Source organism: Marmota monax, unplaced genomic scaffold (genome assembly GCF_021218885.2).
Source record: "Marmota monax isolate L192 unplaced genomic scaffold, Marmota_monax_Labrador192_F-V1.1 WCK01_AAM20220418_F8-fsc00008, whole genome shotgun sequence".
NCBI lineage: Eukaryota > Metazoa > Chordata > Mammalia > Rodentia > Sciuridae > Marmota > Marmota monax.
Window position 1 is genome coordinate 28,472,616 of NW_026694432.1, and position 19,565 is coordinate 28,492,180.

The following is a 19,565-nucleotide window of genomic DNA, read 5'->3' on the forward strand; positions in this document are numbered from 1 at the left end:
ACCTTTCTATTGCAAACGTTCCCAATAATAACAAACTACCCTTTGCATAGCCACAAATCAAGTGTTTGATTTTCTCAGTGCTTTTCTTTTTTGCTGGCAATGCATCAAGAAAACACTAGGAAAGCTTTTCTTCATTTCTATCCTTGTTACAAATATTTACAGGGGTATGTTAATATTTCTTCAAAAGCATGTAACTTTGTGTTTTCAATAGAAAGGAAAAAAGGGGGGAGACAAATAGAAAAGCAATCCACTCTATTATTCTCTGATGACTTTTTATCTTAATTAATAATTAATGCTCATTGAAAAAGATCAAAAAGTAGACTAATTTATCTATGATAATGATCAGGAAGTGAATTTCCTCATTTGAATATTAAGGAGAATTCAGAAAGGTAACATTAAAACAGAACCATTTGCAAAGGAGAATTAAAATAGATTTGTTTTTAATCAAGTCTTATTTTCACACTGAGAAGCTGCTGTATTTAGCATGCTAGACATGCTCAAAGAGTTCAGTCATGCGTATTGGAAGCTCAGATGGGGAAAGCATCTGAGCCTCAAACTCCAGCTCTGAATGCTAACCCAGCCACTGGAGCAAATGAATTAATATGAACATTTAAGTGGAAGGACAGAATAGCTACCCGATATTTAGAAATTATTTGGTTACATATTAGGTCCAAATCTATTAAAATGAAGCTGTCTCATAAGAAAACATGCACTTAAAATATAACCATTTTTCTTTTTTTTTAAATATATTTTTAGTTGTAGTTGGACACAATATCTTTATTTTTATTTATTGTTATGTGGTGCTAAGGATTGAACCCAGCGCCTCGCACGTGCTACGCGAGTGCTCTACCGCTGTGCCACAACCCCAGCCCTAAAATATAACCATTTTTCTAAAAAGCATTATTTAAAAATGTATTCACTAGCTCTGAAATGACCAAAGTCCCAACCACAGGAGAGCCTGACAATACTAACAAATCCCCATTGTTAGAATCAGCATATTTCCCTCCAAAATAATAGAAAAATAAAAAGATAAGACCACTATTTTATTATCAAAGAGTATTAGATATCTTGATATTTTATTTTATTAGACATCTTGGTATTTCTGAAGGTCAAATAGTGAAAGAAACCAGTCTATTACCAGACTTGCCATATAAAAGTACACTGTGGGAAAATTATCTATACATAAGTTATAAAAACAACAAAAATTTGAATAATTTTAGCCCTCTAGATCACTCTACAAGCTAACACTTCATAATTTACTGTTTAGACTTTAAGAAAACTAAATAATTTATTCCACATTGGTTTTAGTTTTCCAGAAATTAATAGAATACCTGGTTTTTCAAAAATCAATTCTTACAGTTTCTACCATTCTTTATCCCAGGAAGGTGGTTGTAAGTAACCTTACCCACTGAGGAAACACTATTAATGTATCTACATTCAGAATTACTAATTTACTAATATTTATGGAATAGAAAATAGCCAGGAAGGCTATTTACTAATGTTAATCATGGTTAATTAATATCCTATGTGGTAGAATTTGAATGTAAAAATTTTATTCCTCTATATTTTCTAATATTTTGTTTGGGTGTCTTATTGGAAAAAGTTATAATAAAATAGTTTTGGAAGTCAGCATCTGGGTCAATTTACTTACCGGTTCCTCTGAAATGTTGATAACTTGACTACATTAAATTAACACATACAGGCAGGCTCATTGATAGATGTTATCCTAGTGACTCTGGAAGCTTACGCAGAAATTCTAGCACAGCCTTGGTAACTTAGTGAGGCTCTGTCTCAAAATAAAAAACAAAAAGGGATGGGGATGGGGATATAGCTCAGTTGGTAGAGTGCTTGCCTCTCATGCACAAAGCCCTGAGATCTATAAAGATCTATCAACAACTAAGGAAAAAAATTAAAAGAAAAAAGGAAAGGAATTCTGATTTCTGAAGACCCAGCACCACGGGGGGGGGGGGGGGGGTCTGGAGATACAGCTCAGTGGTAAAGTGTCTCTAGGTTCAATTCCAAACACACCTCTCTCTCTCTCTCTCTCTCTCTCTCTCTCTCACACACACACACACACACACACAGAAAATATACATATTAACAGATCCCATATAAATAAAAATGTTATTATTCCCTATGTTAATTCAGATATTTCATAAAAACTTTTAAAACCCTACTGCTAATCTCTGAGAAAAAAATTTAAAACTCTTCCCTATAGCTGATAGACATTAGCTAAAACACTGCTGGTCTAAGGAGATTGTTAATTTTATTTATTTAATTTGGTACTGGGGATTGAACCTGGGGACATTTTACCACTGAGCAACATCATTTTTTATTTTATTATCAAGACTCCATCTCAAAATTAAAAAAGAAAAAAAACAGCTGAGGATGTACCTCAGTAGAAGAGCACCCCTGAATTCAACCCCAGTGCCAAAAAACAAAGAGGTGATTTATTAAGCTCCCTTACTGCTCCTCTCAGAGGTCTGGCAGAGTAGCTTGAAATAAAGATTCAAACAAAAAAATTATTTATGTACTCATTCAAAACATCTTTTAAAACTGTTTCTATTTTAATTCAATTAGTGGCCATTTAATTGTATGCTTCTATAGATCACAGAACTTAAATTTTGCATTAATTTGCAGGATAGCCAATGATTGCTAATTTTATATAATAGCCCATAGTTATGTGAAATCTCTTGGTTTAAAATAAAACCCCACATATTAAAGGCTAGGTAGGCCATGATGTATTTCTGACTTAAATGCCAAAATTACTTATAAGGTTTTAAAAAGTTAAATTTTAGTATTTTGAATAGAGAAGATATAGACAAAACTTTTTCAGGCCTTACAAAAATTCTAAGAGTCATCTAATTTTTTTTTCTATTTGCTGATGGACCGCATGCCTTTATTTTGTTTTTATGTGGTGCTAAATATCAACCCAGTGCCTCACACATGCTAGGCTCAACCACTGACCACAAACCCCAGCCCTAATAGATCCCTATTTAAAACTATATTTAAAATAACTGTTTTTCTCTAAGAAAGATAACAGAATCAGTAGAAGCCATAACTAAAGATTATACTGTATGTTATCTGGTGAGAGGGCTATGGAATGAACTGAAGAAGGGACTTCATCTTTTCCTACTCCCACAAAAATAATTTACACATACACCCAAGCAGAAGCCCTACATTTAACAAAAAAAATTAATCCGAAATAAGTGGGGTTTTTAAAAAAAATTTTAGTTGTAGATGGACACAATATCCTCATTTATTTTTATGTGGTGCTGAGGATTGAACCCAGCGCCTCATACGAGTGAGGCGGGCGCTGTACCACTGAGCTACAGCCCCAGCCCCGAAATAAGTGTTTTAAACCAGAGTATTTTGTCCTTCATAGTTTTCAATTTAATCATACTGTTCCCCTTAAAATAAGTTGCCAAAGATCCTAAATATTAGCATTTAAGAACTGTAATCCTGGCTCCTTGGGAAGATGAGGGGGGAGGATGACGAGTTTGAAGACCAGCCTGGGGAATTTAGGGAGACCCTCTCTCAAAAAATAAAAGGATTGCAGTTGGTAAAGTGCCCTTGGTTTCAAACCCAATGCCAAAAAAAAAAAAGTCTATTTTAAATATAAAACTCACACACTAAAAACTCTCTTTTTGGTGTCATCCTTACTGTAGAAATTTTGATTTCTTGGGCTGGGACTGTGGCTCAGTGGTAGCCCAATTGCCTGGCATGTGTGAGGCACTGGGTTCGATTCTCAGCACCAGGTATAAATAAATAAAAAATAAAGATCTATCAACAACTAAGAAAAAAATTAAAAGAAAGAAAGAAAGAAATTCTGACTTCTGAAGACCCGGAGTCTGTAAAAGAAATTCTGCGAGTTCAAGCACATTTGACCTGGTGTTTCCAAGGCTCAAATGACAGGCGCAGGCAGGGAAGAGTTCTGTGGCTTACAGCTCCACACCAGGAGTTCCGGTAGGAACCGCGCACCACCTCGCAGTTCCCACCAGAAAGACACGTCTCCCTTTGCGGGGCTCCGCCCAGAGCGCTGCCCGGAGCTGACCTCGGGCGCACCGCGGTCAAGGGCGCACAGCACCTGCGGGCCGGTTGCCGCCCGCCTACCAGCGGCAGACCCGCGACTCTCGCGACTCTGGGTCGCCAGCTTGCCACTGCCCGCAGGCCTCCTCCAGAGCACGCTCTCCTCTTCACCACTGCATCTGGAGGACTGATGGTGCGTCACAAGCCCGGAGTCCTGGGCGGCAGCACTCCGCAGGGGAAGCCAAGGCGTGCAGGCGGCGAGGTGGCCGCCTCGACCCCCGCCGGGGGACGTTAGCATTGCAAACTCGGGGCTGGACGGAAGCGGACTGCGTGACGGGAAGGCTGGGGTTGCTTTTTGTCTTGTCTTTTTATAACTCTGATAGCAATTCCCACCACCCTCCTAAAGGAAACGCGGGTCACTCCAGTGACCACTGCCCAAGGCCGATCTTCAGAGGGAGCAGGAGCTGCACGCCCAGGCCCTCGCTCAGCGCCCGCAGGCCACCGACCCAGCGGCCAGCCCGCCGCCCAACAGTCGGGCCGCGCCCCGACCCGAGGACACCTTTGGGAGCAAGCGCTCCGGGCACCAGCCCACCCCTCGGCCAGGGACTAGAAGCCCCACCACACTCCACACACTGCATCCAGCCCGCTGCCTTTCCAAACACGGCGTGGGCAGGAGTGGGAGGCCAGCCCGAGACCCCGGGCAGAGGCAGGGCCGATCTCCAGACCACCGTAGTACAAAACCAGCACCCTTCAACCAGTATCCCCTCGAGGGGTACAGACTCCGCGAGTCCGAGTTGAGGAAACAAAGAGTAGGGAACAAGAGAACTGCTCCCACACACTCCGCGTCAAACACGCCACCACAGGTAGCGCGGAAAACAGCGCGAGCCGGAGGGCTTCGTGCGCATGCGCGCGGGGCCACGGCCGGAGCATTCCGGAGAGCTATCCGCCCCCGGTCTCCCGTCAGAGGCCAAAAAGTCGTCCCAACACGCATGCGCAAGGACGGAATGTTGGGGGAGGGGAGACCTGTTCCCTTCATTGTGAGATCGGCTCCCGCCAGCGAGCGCGCGCGCACGTCCCACTCTCACACTTGGGCGTGCTCCGTGCTTTCCTCCAGACCTGTCGCGCATGCGCAGGGACGGAGGCAGCGGCTGCAGCGCCTGCGGCTTTTTGTTGGTTTCCCAGAGAAGTTTCTGGAAAGACGGAACCTCGGGGAAAGCGGAGGGATGGGAAACAAGCGTTTTCTGGAAAAAAGCGAAAAAGCACACCGCCACCGCCCTTCTTCCACCGGTCCAGCCACGGCCAAAGCAGAACCCAAGCCTCCCGAGACACCCACAGCAGGGGAAAAAGCGCGGGGACGGCGGCTGCGATTCTCCCCCTGCCCGCGCGGACAGCTAGCGCGCTAGGGACGCTTTCGAGGCGGAAGGAAGTCGGGCCTGCGGGGCTGCCTTGGAGCGGCCCTTGCGTTAGGGCTCAGCGGGCAGTGGAGTCCTGACTTTGGAGCTGAGCCCCGCTGTCCTTAACTGCCCCGCCTCCGCGGCTCTGACTGCCCCTTGCCCCTGATTCACTTGGGGGAGCTGCGGGTGTGCACACGCTGGGAAAGGGGCCCGGGCGATGCCGCTCTCCAGAACGCAGGCCAGACCTGCGGACGCGGCGTGGGGAGGGCGGGCGTGCCCGTGGCCAGGGCTCCCATGGCAGCGTTGGCGCGGGGAGGGGTCGGCACACCCGCCTTCGGCCCGGCCGGCTGCCATTTTGTGGTGCGGCCGCCATTTCGCGCGGCCCGCGCAGGGGCGGGGCCGGGCGGCCCCTTTGTTCTTCCCGCCCGGTCGCAACGCCTAGGAGGCGGGCTGCGTGTGCGCGCCCCGAGCGCCTGGAACGTAGGATGTGCGCCCCACCCGTGCAGGCTGGAAGGGACACGTTCTGCGCGGGGAGGCTTAGCACGCAACCGTGGGAAGGCTCCCCGGAGCTCGCGCCAATGGCGCGCTGCGCCTAGCCGACCGCAGCGCGCGGCCGCCGCGACACCTGACGGAGGGGCTCACCCCGTGTAACCGGGAGGTTGCCCTCTGGGAAGAAAGAGCAGGCGCGGGGCGGTGTCCGGGGGCGCGGCGGGCGGGGCGCCGCTCTGGCCTCTGATTGGCCGGCCGGGCTCGCGCTGCCCCGCTGCGGGAGGGGGCGCTCGGCGCGCAGCGCGTGTCGGGGCCGCGGCGGGACAGTCCTGAGCCCCGCGATTGTGTGGACGCCGGCGGGCTTGATACCCTCCATGCTGCGCCAGCACCCTTTAAAATCCTGAAAGAGCTATTGTCTCTCGTTTCAGGGGAAATATTTAAATGTGGGTCCTGGTGCTTTTAGTGTTAACGTGTGGCTCCAATCAACAAAGCCAGGAAATTCTAGAGCAGGCTGCTAAATTTGTCTTCCAGCCTTGCTTTTGTGCGAGGGTTTTTGTTGTTGAATGACAGTTTTGTTTTTCTTCACAAGAGGCTGAGTTCATGAAGGAGCCAGTCCTTCCTGGCTCAAAGCTATGGGTGTCTCAGCTACAGGAGGCTTTGGGTTTTTGTTATTTTTTTCCCTCCTTACTCTGTATAATTACAGGGATTGGTTATCTGTTTCAGTAATAGGAGGGTAAAGCTCATAATGACAGGATGAAAAGGTCAAAAACGTTGTTGCTGAGGGAACCAGTCAGGATTTGATGGCTTCCAGATGGAAAAAATATCTCAGGGCTTTTAGATTCCAGATTCTGTTCCATTGTGAGTGGGAGCATTGCATAGAGCTTTAAATTTTGTGCCATATCTTAAGAGTCTAAATATTTTTAAATCCTTGCTTTTTGCATTGATTTCTAAAAAACATGTTAGGTGTTTAGTGCTATTTTGTTTTTTCTGTACATCCAAAGTGAAAGTACATTAAAATATTAGTTTTAACGGGAAATAATGTAGGCAGAATAATAAGCTGGAAGTAGAAGATCAAAAAACAATTGCCCAGTACTTCATATAGACCCAAAGGTTCTGTTTAAGCAATTCTAATTCCTACAGTTTGTTTATATTTATGAAACATGTATTTGCCATATCTTTGACCATTATTCAACACAACCAGGTGTGATGACATAGCTAGGGAGGCTGAGGCAGGAGGATGGAGTTCAAGACCAGCTTGGGCAACTTATGGAGACCCTGTTTCAAAATAAATAAAGGGCTGGGGATGTAGCTCAGTGATAAAGTGCCCCTGGGTTCAATCTCCCAGCACCCCCCCAAAAAAAATGTTTTTTAACACAAAGTGCTGATTTGTATTTTCTTAGAGTAGTTGGTATTTTCATTGTTGACGTTTTCCTATGACCTGTGGCAAATGTTTGCACAACAAATAGTTGAACAAAAGTCCAGGGATAACCTTCTCTCCTATCATAGTATTGGCCTTAAAACATTTTTCAGCTTTTAAGCCAGAAAGCCTGAACATTGCTGAACAGGTGAACTTTGTGCAGAGAGCTGTGTTCAAATAAATAGATTTTGAATCACCACAATCTCATGATCTGCCCCAGGGGTGAAAAGGCCTTTGTATATGTAGTCCTAGATCTCATTTGAGTTTAATCCAGCCAGACAGAACTAGTGAATTCCAGAATAGCCAATTCAATTCGTTGTCCCTTTAATATTTGTTTTTTGTGTTCTAAACTGAGGTGTCTGAATTAATTTGAACCCCATTTTGTGAGTAGGTAATCTTTGGTTCTACCAAGTTCCCTGAGAGGACCAGTGAAAAATAGAAATGGTATTAGCTAGGGCCCCTTTGGCTCATGTCTTTGGATTTGCTTATTTTTTTGCATTTGGTGAAATTTGTGTGCTTTTCTTCTGAACAATAGAAACACTAAGCTTCTCTGTCCATTGTTCCAGGAAAGTACAGCCTTTCATGCCAAATTTTGACGTAAGTTAAAACAATAACAATAATAATAACCTTTTCCTGGTAAAGATAAATGAGCTCTTTTAGAGACTTTAGTAATATGGGAAGTCCTTCAAAATATTTTTGGCAGCACTTAGCACTCCCACATACTGTAATAGGTTTTTTCCCCTTTGAGGCAAAATGTTTGGATAATTGGTTGTAAAATGCTTCCCTACGCTTCAGAAGTATTGAATCTGAAGGAACAAAATCTTGCTGCCAACAGTTTGCTTCTTAGAAAAAAAAAAAAAACATCTATAAAAGTAAAACAAAACAAAACAAAAAAAACTCCTAAAACATCCAACATTTGTTTGTCCTGTTGGAGTGGAAAAGGTCATTCCTAAAATAAAATTCTGTTCTGACAACTCTGCAGATTATATGGAATCTATAGATTGATCATTCTGGCATCATGATTTAATGGCCTACTTAACTACTATAAAGTCAGGATTTTAATTCAGTTATCCTTATAGTAAGCATCAATCAAGTACTAGATGCAACTCCTGATGCTTAGAATATATCACTGACTAAAAACAAGACAAAAATCTTTGTTGTTATGGAGCTTGTTTTGATGGAGGGTGGAAGGAGGCAGTGGCAGAAAAATATAATAAGAAAATTTAAAAATAGGAGTGGTAAATGGTAGAAAAATACAGAGGGGAAGTATAGGCTGAGGATGGAGCTCACTGGGAGAGTGCTTGCCTAGCAAGACCCTGGGATTTTTTTCTGCAATCCCTCCACCCCTTGTAGTATTGGGGATTGAACCTGGGACAGTCTACCACTGAGCTACATCCTCAGCCTTCTTTATTTTTTATTTTGAGATAGGGTCTTGGTAAATTGTCCAATTGCAAACCTCAACTAGAGATTTGCAATTCAGGAAGTCTGGATAGAGAAATTTTGCAAACTACAGGAGTAAATTTCAGTATTTTCAATATGAGATGTTTATTAGATGTTCAAGTGGAGGTCTCAGGGGCTGGGGATATAGCTCAGTTGGTAGAGTGCTTGCCTTACATGCACAAGGCCCTGGGTTAGATCCCCAGCACGAAAAACAAAACAATCGACTGGAGGTCTTATATGGGTATATGGGTCTTGATTTCTGAAGTAAGTTTTGGATCTATGTGTTTTCATATACGTTACATATGAAATATATTACATGTGTACCTATGCCATAAATATACACACAAGTCACACTTCTCTTAACAATAGGGATGTGTTGCTAGATATTTCTTCCTTGCAAGAACATCATAGAGTGTACTTACACAAACTAAGATAGCTTCAGGCAGTATAACCGTATGGGACCACTGTCATAATGCTGTCACTGACCCTCCCATCATGATGCAGTACATGACTATATATTTGTAAAAGTGTGTGTGTTAGAGAGTTGCCGATTTCTTTTTTTTTGGTTGTAGATGGACACAGTGCCCTTATTTTATTCATGTATTTTTATGTGGTTCTGAGGATTGAATGTGCAAGACAAGGGCTCCACCACTGAGCTACAACCCTAGCCAAGATGCCAACTTTTAAGCAAGCTTGAAACCTAGAAATTGATTAGATCACTGATCTAGGCAAAGAAGGAAAGAATATCAAGGAAGCTCTGGCACACTTCACACTAAGAGGTTTGGAGAAGACAGGTATTTTCAAAGCCTACTGAGGAGAAACCAGTTAGGAGGAGAACCCATGGTATCCACAGATTCAGTTGAAGAATACAAGGAGGAACAAATGTCCAGTTATGGAGTGCTGCAGACATTAAGGTGCCTGAGAATAGAGAGTTGTATTTAGCAATGAGGAGGTCATTGGTGATCTTGACAACAGCTTTCGGTGGGGCAAAAAGTTAATTGGAATGAATTGAAGAAAGACTGTCAGTGAATCTGACCTCTGGAAAAGTCTAGCAGTAAGGCCTGGAGAGGAAGATGCCATAACTATCATACTGGGAAGTAGCTTCAGTTTCAGAATGTTCCTGCAGTAAGCCAGGCATCATGGTGCACACCTGTAGTCCCAGCTACTCTTGAGACTGAGGCAGGAGGACCAGGTAAACCCAGGAGTTCAGAGCCTGCCTGGGCAACATAATAAGACACTGTCTCAAAAAAAAAAAAAAGTGCCTGCCTCAGTACAAGAGCTAGGCTGGAAAGCTGGAGGAGTTGTTGCTCTCAGTATATGGACTCCTAGCTCCACAATGACATGAATAATACACGTTTTCTTTGAAAAACAATAGTACTTCCTATAAAACCTGCAAGTTCTGAACTTAGAATTTGGTCAAATGGGGCTGGGGATGTGGCTCAAGCGGTAGCGCGCTTGCCTGGCATGCGTGCGGCCCGGGTTCGATCCTCAGCACCACATACAAACAAAGATGTTGTGTCTGCCGAAAACTAAAAAAAAATATATATTATATTATATATATATATATATATATATATATATATATATATTCTCTAAAAAAAATCAGTGAAAGTAATAAAAATATTTTAAAAAAAAATAATTTGGTCAAAGATTTTTCTGGAATTTTGTAACAGTCAGCACTCACCAGCAGTCTGAGATGATTTAGCCAGCCAGAGCTATGCTTAGAGATGCCACAGAGCCAGCTTTGCCCTGCCTTCTGATGTGTACACCTCATGGTCACCAATGGCTTCCTTTGAACATAATGGAACAATCAGGTGCATTAACTCCTTCTGGGGAATAATAATCCCTAAAGGCCTCTCAGGTGAGCAGTGAGCAGCCTGTCACCAAGCTGCACCCCAGCCTATTTATTTATTTATTGGGCTTAAAGCCAAGGATACTCAACCACTGGGCCACATCCCAGCCCTTTTATTTTTTATTTTGAGACAGAGTCTCGCTAAATTTCTGAGACCAGCCTCAGATTTGCGAGAAGCTTGCAGTCCTCTGCCTCTGAAGCCACCCGGACTATAGGAGTGCACCCCCACACCTCGCTTCAGATAGGGAGCTTTGAACTTCAGCACAGAGTTGCAGAAGGTCCTCCTAGAGAGCGTTCTATCTGTGTGAGTGGCATTGGGAATACATTTCCAGGTTTTCTGTGGTTTCACACTAGAATTCACTAGCAGTTTAACGTGGAAAGCTCAGGTTGCCCCACCCTGAGACCTGGGTCCTCATGACTGTTGACTGAGCCTACACATTTTCACCCCTGGCACCCATGGTCCATGGGAAAGCTTGTTTGCTTTTTTTTTTTAAAGTACCAGGGGTTGAACCCAGGGGTACTTAACCACTGAATAACCACTGAACCACGTCCCCAGACCTTTTTATTATTTATTTTTAGAGGGGGTCCGGTCTCGCTAAGTTGCTAAGTGTCTTGCTGAGTTGCTGAGGCTGACCTTGAACTTATGATCCACCTTAGCCTCCTTAGATGTTTGCTTTTTTTTTTTTTTTTTTGGTACCTAGGATTGAACTCAGGGGCTCCTGATCGCTGAGTTACATCCCCAGCTCTATTTTGTATTAAGAGACATGATGTCACTGAGTTGCTAAGCACCTCGCCATTGCTGAGGCTGGCTTTGAACTCATGATCCTCCTGTCTTAGTCTCCGAAGCCACTGGCATTACAGGTGTGCGCCACCATGCCTGGCTCATTGTTTGCTTTTAATGTAGAAAATATTACAATACTTTTGCACAACATTACTGATAGAGTAGGAAATCGGTGTGAGTGGGAAAAATGGATAGAATTGGCTAGAAGACTTGTGTCCTTAAGAAGAAAGGGGCTGCGGATGTGAAGGCATTGGCTTTAGATAAGAGTATACATAGCTGCCTTTGGGAAAGGCCTGGAAGACTGTGTGAAGACAGTGGCTGAGCCAGACCATGCAAGAGTGCCAATAATTCACCAGGAGAGAGAGTTGAGATAATTATCTGTGCTTAATTTTTCCAACTTCAGCTAGGCACAATACACCAGTAAAAATGATTTGGATTCTCAGTCTGTGTTCCTGGGCAATTTACATAAATGTTTTTGGCAGAGTCTCGCTTAGTGTATTTTATTTTCCACTGAGTGCTCATCATATAGACCCCTGCCTGGCAAACAGTAGTTGCTTAATAAATATTATATGGATTAATTTTAGAACTGAATCAACTGTACTGTATATGCCAAAACTACCCTACAAGTTTTTTTTTGTTTTGGTACACTGGGTTGAACTCAGGGGTGCTTAACTACTTAAGCCCTTTTTATATTTTACTTAGAGACAGGATATGGCTATATTGCTGAGACTGGCTTTTTTTTTTTTTTTTTCAGTTGTACATGGATGCAGTATCCTATATTTTGTTTATTTACTTTTTAAATCTTTTTTTAAAGAGAGAGAGAATTTTTTAATATATATATTTTTTTAGTTCTCAGCGGACACAACATCTTTGTTTGTATGTGGTGCTGAGGATCGAACCTGGGCCGCAAGCATGCCAGGCAAGTGCGCTACCGCTTGAGCCACATCCCCAGCCCCTTGTTTATTTAGTTCAAAACATTACAAAGCTCTTGACATATCATATTTCATACATTTGATTCAAGTGGGTTTTGAACTCCCAATTTTACCCCAAATACAGATTGCAGAATCACATTGGTTACACATCCACATTTTTACATAATGCCCTATTAGTAACTGTTGTATTCTGCTACCTTTCCTATCCTCTACTATCTCCCCTCCCCTCCCCTCCCATCTTCTCTCTCTACCCCATCTACTGTAATTCATTTCTCTCTTTGTTTATTTTCCCATTCCCCTCACAACCTCTTATATGTAATTTTGTATAACCATGCAGGTCTCCCTCCATTACCATGCAATTTCCTTTTCTCTCCCTTTCCCTCCCACCTTGTTTATTTACTTTTATGTGGTGCTGAGGATTGAACCCAGTGCCTCACACATGGGAGGTAAGTACTTTACCGCTGAGCCAGAACCCAGCCACCTGAGCCTGGCTTTGAACTTGCAGTCCTCCTGCCTCAGCTTCCTGAGCGGCTGGGATCACAGGCATGTGTCACCCTTCCCAGCTCTCCACAAGGATCCAATGAAATGAGATTATAAGTGTAAAAGTGCTTTACAATCTTAAGAATACTATTTAAATCTGAACTGTTTGCCAGGTGCAGTGGCACATGCCTATAATCCCTGAGGCACAGTGTTGAGGGCCACAGCCAAGTCGGGATGGCGCATGGCATTTTGCCAGAAGGAGTGGTTAAGAGATGACGCCAGCAAGCCATTAAGATGATGATAATTAAGTTACAATTGCTGTGGCTGGATGATGCTGGATTGAAACAGGCTGTGTATTGAGTTGTATATGGACCCTGCTGACCAGCAATTGCACCAGATACTTTGGAGTTCCTTTGAGTTCTCCCGGGGTTTTGGGAGAATTGGCGAGCGGAGCCCGGTGGTGGGAGTGTGTTCCCGGGAAGTGTGTGTGGAGTGCCGGTGAGAGTTCGGGAATAAAGAGTTGCTGTTTGAACCTACAAGGTTTTGTGGCGGCTTATTTGTGCCCAGCCAGACTGCGGCAGCACAGGAGGGTTGCAAGTCCAAAGCTTGCCTCAGCAATTTAGGGAGGCCCTAAACAATTCACTAAGACCTTGTCTCTAAATACAAAAGAGGGATGATGATGTGGCTCAGTGGTTGAGTGCCCCAGGGTTCTATTCCTGGTACAAAAAAAAAAAAACTGAACTATTTATGTTAGAATGGAGATAAAGGCCATTGAGTGTTGTTTTGTTTTTGATTTTTGTTTTTGTTTTTTTTTTTTTTTAAATATTTATTTATTTATTTTTGTTTTCGGCGGACACAACATCTTTGTTTGTATGTGGTGCTGAGGATTGAACCCGGGCCGCACACATGCCAGGCGAGCGCGCATGTGTCACACACATGCCAGGCGAGCGCTACCTCTTGAGCCACATCCCCAGCCCTGATTTTTGTTTTTTTACTTAGATATGCCAAGACCTAAAGATCCGTGAATTATTTTGAAACTTGAGGGTGGCATATGATACTTCACAAGGTCCTTGCTTAGCATCTGGATGGCCATTTTATTTTATTTATTTTTTAGTGGTGCTGGGGATTGAACCCAAGGCTTTGTGCATACAAGTCAAGCGCTCTACCAACTGAGCTATGTCCCCAGCCCCTGGATGGCCATTTGTTTCACTGTCCTGCCCCAGGACATTTCTGAGAAACACCATTCTCTCACACCAACCCAACCCTTAACCACCGAGTTAGGACCTGCCTGGCTCTGATTCCTGAGCCTCCCCCATTAAAGTCCCAGAACCCCAGGCTGTGTTGCCTCTCTCGCCTATAGAGAGATGGCCTTTATTTGTCAGATCTGACAAATACACTCTTGTGTGGATCTCTGCTTCTCTGTCTTTCATTTCTCGCTTACCCCTCTCTCATTCCTTGCTTTCCCTGCACCTATAAGCCACATAAACTTATAGAATTGACAAAAGTATACAAAGGCCAGAAAACCATCTAAGTCGGTCTTATGTGAATGTCATAAATTTAAGTTCTAAATGACATTTATAATGCTGGGCACTTGGGGGTTATGTTACTTCTTTCTTTTTCATTTTCCCTTTTTTTTTTTTCCATTTTTTTGGGGGATCAAATCCAGGGCCTTATGGTGCTAGGCAAATATTCTGCCCTTGAACTTCATCACTAGCACTTTTTATTTTTCTTTTTTCATATTTTTTTCAAGTTGTAGATGGACACAATACCTTTATTTATTTATTTGTTTATTTTCAGGTGGTGCTGAGGATCGAACCCAGTGCCTCCTATGTGCTAGGTGAGCGCTCTACCACTGAGCCACAACCTCAGCCCTTTAATTTTATTTTGAAACAAGGTTTCACTAAAGTGCCCAGACTGGCCTGGAACTTGAAATCCTCCTCTCTTAGCCTCCTGAGTTGGTGGGATTATAGTCATGTGCCACCATACCCAGCTCTTTTTAATTAAAAAAAAAATAGATTATAGTTCAATCCCTAGTACTAATAAATAAATAAAATAGATTATAATTTCCAAAGCAAATGTAGTATTGGGGCTATGCATTTACTCTTTTAGGTAACAGAATGATGTTTTAAATGTATGGATGTTTCTGCTGAGAATTCCTAATTCCTTCCCAATTGGTCATACCCAACATCTGTTGCACTGTTTATTTTCATGATGTATCTATATGATCTTCTCAAATATTTATAGGATTTGTTTGGACCAAAATTTTTTTGGGGGTTGTATGTTTTTGTGGTGCTAGGGATTGAACCCAGGGCCTTGTGCATGTGAGGCCAGTGCTCTACCAGCTGAGCTCTATCCCCAGCCCTGGACCAAAGTTCTGACTGATAAAAATAACTAGGAGGGGCCGGGGTTGTGGCTCAGTGGTAGAGCGCTTACCTAGCATGTGTAAGACACTGGGTTCAATTCTCAGCACGACATATAAGTAAATAAATTAAGGAGCTGGGGTTGTGGCTCAGTGGTAGAATTCTCACCTAGACGTGTGGGGCACTGGGTTCAATCCTCAGCACCACATAAAAATAAATTAATAAAGGCATTGGGTCCATCTCCAACTAAAAGATGCATTTAAAAATGAAAAAATAAGACTTAAAAAATAACTGGGAAATTCAGTACATTTCCATTTCCTTTTGTATTCAAGGAGCTAAAGCAATGTCTTTGCTTGCTGAAGCTTGAAGGCAGTTTCCCATCGGCTGAGGTTTTCTTCCTTCGAGAAGCCCTTCCTTATCTTTCTTCTTGAAGGAGTATCTGCAAGGAGAAGTGAATCAAGCCATGGCATCATTTTCACATTTTTCATCATAATTGCTGGAGATTAAGATATCACATAATTAGTCAAAGTCATAGAAGAGGATTCAGTGGAATGATGTAGGATTAAATGTAGGATTAGACCTTAGGAGCTCCGTGGGATTCCTGTGTGCTTTAGTGTTGCAGTGTGGGGATGCTCAGGGAGGCCTCCGCCTCATCCTGCTGTCACCCAGCACCAGGGCTTTGGGGATTAATTAGAAAAAGCACTCTGTTCTCAGAAAACCTCTGAAGCTGACTTGAGGACGAGGAAAGATTTTGCTGAGTAATGTGACTCAGTCCCCTTCCTTGTAAAGCCAGAAGTCCTGTGTGTTTTCCTAATTAGCCCCACCAGATTTTTGTAGGCATGACTGTGCTTCATGAAGCCAACCATTTTGTCACAGGGGACTTGTTCTCGGTGAGATTTCTCTGCGTCATCTGATATGGAAGTCTGCCGCAGTCTGGCTGGGCACAAATGCCGCAGTCTGGCTGGGCACACAATCACGAGCCACCACACAGCTTGTAGATTCAAACAGCAACTCTTTTTTCCCGAACTCACACCAGCCGTCTACAATCACGTTCTGGGGAAATCCACGTTCTCTGCCCAAATCCACCTTCTCTCCCAAATTCACCTCCACTGGGCTTCTATCTCCAAAATATACTGTCTGAATCCCGTGAGAACTTAAGGGGAACTCAGGCAGCAGGATACGCCCTATTCCCAGCAGGAATAATCTTAAACCTTAAACCTGGAACCTAAACTGGGAACACCCTAAACACGATTATCTTAAAACCGGGAACACCCTAATCTGCCTTGGTCCTTGAGCAAGGTCACGTACATTCAATGTCACTGCAACATGGGGTACGCTGGCAAGGAAATTGTCATACCTACTTGGCTAATGGCTCCCAGCATCTCCCCCCTTCTGATTAATTAAACAACAAGCAATGTGGCTTAAGGACCGTGCCTGGTAGGTTGTCCAATTCAACATATGGTTCTTACCCGTCATCGGAAAACTGACCTTTAGGCGTCAGCCTCCTGTCTTAGGTTGATACCACTGCAATTGAATCATACCCGTCACTGACTACCGGTCCAGCATACAGCCATACTTGTGGATAGGTCTATGCACCAGTGGGGGGGTGAGGTTCTTTGCCTCACCTCTGTTGGCCCCCAAATTTGGCCTTGGTGCCAGTGGGGGAGTGAGGTTAATGTGGCTTATGGACCGTGCCTGGTAGGTTGTCCAATTCAACATATGGTTCTTACCCGTCATCGGAAAACTGACCTTTAGGCGTCAGCCTCCTGTCTTAGGTTGATACCACTGCAATTGGATCATACCCGTCACTGACTACCGGTCCAGCATAAGCCATTGGCCCCCAAATTTTAGACCATCACTAGCAGAAGGGAGGAGGATACAGAAATGCCACGACACCAAGCCAATTGACGGCTCCTTGGGAAAAATTGCATCACTGGTGACACCATCAGCAAAGATATGCCAGCATTACCACAATTCGCTGCACCAAACGATAGTTACATAGTCCAGGCAAGTTCTGCAAGCAGTTCAAAGCGGAGGAATCTATCAATATGTCCATTTCCTCCCAAAATCCGTTTCCTCCCAAAGTAAGTTAACTCCTTGATTGAGCATTACTTGTTGAGTTCTTCACTGGCACTGGGATGGAGATAGGAATTCTGGCAATGATGCTAAAGAGACATTATCCTGAAAAGAATTATTAAATATAATGAAAAGGAAAGGTGAAAGTAAACAAACAGATCTGTTAACCTACTTTAAAAACAATCCTTAACAGCTTTTTACCTAATTTAAATTAGTAAACAAACAGATCTGTTAACCACCTTTAAAAACAATCCTTAACAGCTGTTTACCTAATTTAAATTAAACCATTTAAATCACGTGAATAAAAAAAAATAATAATTCGGATCCATTTTTTCATGAGCGCTCCTCATATAAGAAATATAGACATACGCACATACAGACATACAACACAAAACACAAGAGTGTACACAAACGTACAACACATAAGAAAATAGTAAAGGCCTTGTAGCTTTACCTAGGTGAAATCTCCATTGCAATGTTTAAAAACTCCACAGTCAAAAAATAAAACTGATCAGAAAAACATTAACTTAGGTTTGTATGAGCTCAAAAAATAAAAATAGAACCTTATGATGTGGAAAAATGCAATAATAAAATAGCTATTGAAAAAAGCATCCTGGTTAATCACTGTCGCAGATGTAAGAATGGCCAAGCTGGAGTTCTGGATATCAACTGTTATGGATTTGAGTCAAATCATCTTCTTTTCGATCTGTAGAAACTGTTTTAGTTAATCTCTCTGGAATCCAAATGGGCTGCTGTTCTCCCTGTGGAAAAACACAAACAGACCCCCGACTCCAGACAATCACTGGGTCAGGACCTTTCCATTGTCCTGTTAGAATATCTTTCCAAAGTACTTTAGGCTTATGTACATTTTTTGGATACATATGCCTTTCCGCAGCACTAAGTCCTGATGAATCCAAATTTAAAAAGTTTAGAGTAAAAAGCGTTATTTTAAGTTTATCTTTGGGGGATATATACCCCCTTCCAATTCCCTCTTTTTGCTTTAATAAGTATGTTTTAATAGTTTGATGAGCTCTTTCAACTATGCCTTGTCCCTGTGGATTGTATGGGATTCCTGTTATATGAGTAATACCAAATGATGAGCAAAATTGTTTAAAAGAGGTAGAGGTATAGCCAGGACCATTATCGGTTTTTAACTGTTTAGGAACGCCCACAGTGGCAAAATTTTGTAAGCAATGAGCTATAACATCTTTAGTTTTTTCTCCGGCATGAAGGGAGCCCATCAAAAATCCAGAAGAAGTATCGACTGTAACATGTAAATATTTTAATTTTCCAAATTCTGGCAAGTGTGTGACGTCCATCTGCCAAATATGGTTAGGTATCAGTCCTCTAGGATTGACTCCAAGATTAACTTGTGGTAAAAATGTCACACAATTTTGACATTGTTTTATTATATGTCTGGCTTGTTCCTTAGTTATTTTAAAACGCTTTTGTAAAGTATTAGCATTAACATGAAACCTTTTATGAAAATTTGTAGCTTCTTCAAATGTAGAGAAAATATGTATGTCATGTGTAGTTTTATCTGCTAAATCATTGCCTAAACTAAGGGCTCCAGGCAATCCTGTATGTGCCCTAATATGTCCTATAAAGAATGGATCTTTTCTGTCCCAGATTAGACTTTGTATAGTGGAAAACAAAGAGAAAACAGTAGAAGAAGGGGAAATCCTACCAGCATCTTCAAGAGATACTATAGCATTAACTACATACTGACTATCAGAAAATAAATTAAATACAGAATCTTTAAACATCACAAAAGCTTGTAAAACTGCATTAAGCTCTACCTTTTGAGCTGATTGTTTGGGTACTAAAAATGTAAAAGTTTGATCAGGGGTAACTACTGCTGCTGTACCATTATTTGACCCATCAGTGAATATATTTGGAGCATTCATGATAGGTGTTTTTCTTGTCATTTTAGGAAAAACTACAGGATGCTTAGACCAAAAAGACAACAAAGGATTAGATGGTAAATGATTATCAAATGAAACATTAGATTTACACATGATTATTGCCCAAGTATTTAACTCATTAGCTAACTCATCAATTTGATCCATAGTATATGGAGTAATAATTTTATTGGGAGAAATTCCAAACACTGCCTTCGCTGCTTTTATTCCTTTGAGTATTAATTGTCCTACAGCCTCAGGATACCTAGTAAGAATAGTGTTAGGAGAATAAGATAAATGTATCCACAATAATGGACCTTCTTGCCAAAATACTCCTGTAGGAATATTTTTTGTTGGTAGTACAATAAATAATAAAGGCAAACTTATATCAATTCTATCCAAATGTATGTTTTC